The following is a 2578-nucleotide window of genomic DNA, read 5'->3' as shown; positions in this document are numbered from 1 at the left end:
CTACAAATGGGTTAGCACTCTCTGACATAAACAACTTAGGGGCTTAGCAACGAAACCTGCTTGGTCAAGTTCTTCCTTTAATGGTTTCCTCAAAGATGCTTGCAGGTTTTCAGATGCATGACACCTTTGGGGGGGGGTTGTTGTTGTTTTTCCTGTGTAGATGAAGGTCGGTCTTCATGGTAAAAGATAGTATCTGTTTTCACAGCCACAGACAACAACACCCTTCTCTTTTCAGAATTCTGACGACATGGCACAAGAAGGGCTGCCCCCAGATAGAATTTTTGGGTCCCCTGAAGCTGCATCAAAAACAAAAAAATGGAAAAGGTCTACATGGGAATTAGGACCGGTACATAGATTACTGGAGCAGTGTGGAGTCACTTCCTTCTAGCTTCTTCCCATACTGCTCCATTCATGCACGATAGGTGAAGGAACCAGGTGGGTACAGCCAGTGTTGGAAGGTGGCTTCTCATGCCTATGCAGTCCTGGCTGCAATGTGCCCTGGAGCACAGGGGCACGGCAGGAAAGTGCTGGCATGTGTGAGATACCTAAGAAGAGGGGACTTCTCTGTGCAGGGATCTGAAATGAATGGCACATACAACAGCCCAATTCTCAGAAGGTCAAATTATGTAGCTGGCAAAGCTAGTTGAAAGCAGTGCTTGGGTGGGGAGAAGGTTTTCATCACACATGCAGAAGTATCTTTCACTGGAGAAGATGAGAGACAGATGGCATATTGCTTTATGAAGTGTGTTACACTTGATGGAGTCCGTCTTGAAATCAGTTTGAATCTGCTTACAATATATGGAAGCATTTCTAAATAAGTCTGTATCTTTATTTGACTTTGGCCAACAGAAATAGCTTTTGCAAAAGTTTTCTCCTCATACATCAATACCATGAAGTATAGAGATGCTTAGGTGATCAAACCCAATTATGATTGCTGTCTTCAAATATCTAAAGAGCTGTCACATGGAAGGTGGAGAACCAAGCGTGCTGCGTGAAAGCCTCTCTCCTCACTGCACAAACATTCCCGGCAAGGCTCGCCATGGCTGAAGCTTTTGCAGGCGTCTGGAACCTGGTCGACAGCTGCAATTTCGACGATTACATGAAAGCTATCGGCGTGGGCTTTGCCACGAGGCAGATGGCAAACCTGACCAAACTCACCACCATTATTGAGGTTGACGGCAACAAGATCACCCTCAAGACCCAGAGCACTTTCAAGAGCACGAAGATCAAATTCACAATGGGAGAAGAATTTGATGAGACAACAGCAGATGACAGAGATGTCAAGTCCCTTGTGACACTAGATGGAGGGAAGCTCCTTCATGTGCAGAAATGGGATAGGAAGGAGAAATCGCTAGTCCGAGAACTGAAGGACGGAAAGTTGATTTTGACTCTGACAATGGGCAACGTGACCTGCACCTGTACCTATCAAAAAGCTGAATAAGAGCCTGTACCTGTTCTCTTGCCAAGTCATCCAATGCCAAACTTGTTGCCAAATTGCCTTTGTGATTCCCTTCCTCCCCACAAGTGTTTTTGTATAGTTGTTGAACCTTTTTGAATCTGTTCAGTATGCAACTTGAACTCTCTCACCCTGATCTTTGGGGTTTTCTTTTCTTTCATTGCTTTTTAAAAAAATAATACTGAAGAAGTGGAAAGTGGAGAAAGAAGAAAAAAGGAGGCAATACAGTAGGCTCTAGTCTAGATTGCTCCCAGCAGCTCCACCACAAAAAATTATCTATCCCTTCCTCATTTTGGAAGCATCACCATTGCAGTGCTATATAAGAGCTTTCCTAAAGCAAGAGCACAGCATCCTTGACAGATGGGTGCTGTTTGCTGAACTAGAAGTATGGGAACAGCTCCCGGTGCTGGAAAAAAAGGAGTGAGATGTCAACAGCTGGAAATATGTGCGCTGTGTGTGTGTGTGTGTGCGTGTGTGTGTGCGTGCCCAGTGCAAGCTGAATCAGGTGTTAAAAATACAGGGTTGAGTTCCACACATGTCTGAAGAGGTATGTGTTGGTTTCAGCAAAACACCTTCAGCTTGAAACTTAATCACCATTTCTTGGATCATTGGTCAGCCTGCTTTCTGCAGCGTTGCAGTAGCTGCCAGTCCTCCTTGAGAGGGAAAGAAGAGCTGTCTTCAGAACAGTGTCTCAGGAAGAATGAAAATGAAAGGCATATTTTGTTGCCCATCAGATTGATGTTCTCTTTCTCCTTCACTCAATGGCTGAGTGCCATTGCTGTATTCCTTGTGCTTACTGCCTTTCAGTTATGTATTTTGATTTCTACCGTTACTGCAGTGGTGGCATAATATTGTGGCTATATACAGTACACTCCATTATGCCTTTAAAGCACATTCCTCTGCCCCCAAAGAACCCTGGGAACTGTAGCTGGTTAACAGTAGTGGGAATTAGAGCTCTGTGAGGGATAAACTACAGTTCCTAGGATTCTTTGGAGAGGGGGAATATGCTTATAGGCAGCCTATGAACTGGAGGGCTATACAATGTCACCTTCAGGGATTTTTTTTTGAGAAGGGGCTTTGACAAGAGACCCTAAAGAGAAAGTTGCCCCACTGCCTCATCAT

At 44.6% G+C, this 2578-nt stretch overlaps 1 pseudogene; it reads left to right on the top strand.

The window, feature by feature from the left end:
• Nucleotides 1–983: 983 nt before the first annotated feature.
• On the top strand, nucleotides 984–1617 carry LOC118085256 (fatty acid-binding protein, heart pseudogene; annotated as a pseudogene).
• The last annotated feature ends 961 nt before the right edge of the window (nucleotides 1618–2578 follow it).

Source organism: Zootoca vivipara, chromosome 4 (assembly GCF_965207765.1).
Source record: "Zootoca vivipara chromosome 4, rZooViv2.hap1.1, whole genome shotgun sequence".
NCBI classification, from domain to species: domain Eukaryota; kingdom Metazoa; phylum Chordata; class Lepidosauria; order Squamata; family Lacertidae; genus Zootoca; species Zootoca vivipara.
The sequence above is the reverse complement of the archived record's forward strand: the minus strand, read 5'-3'. Positions and strand labels throughout refer to the sequence as shown.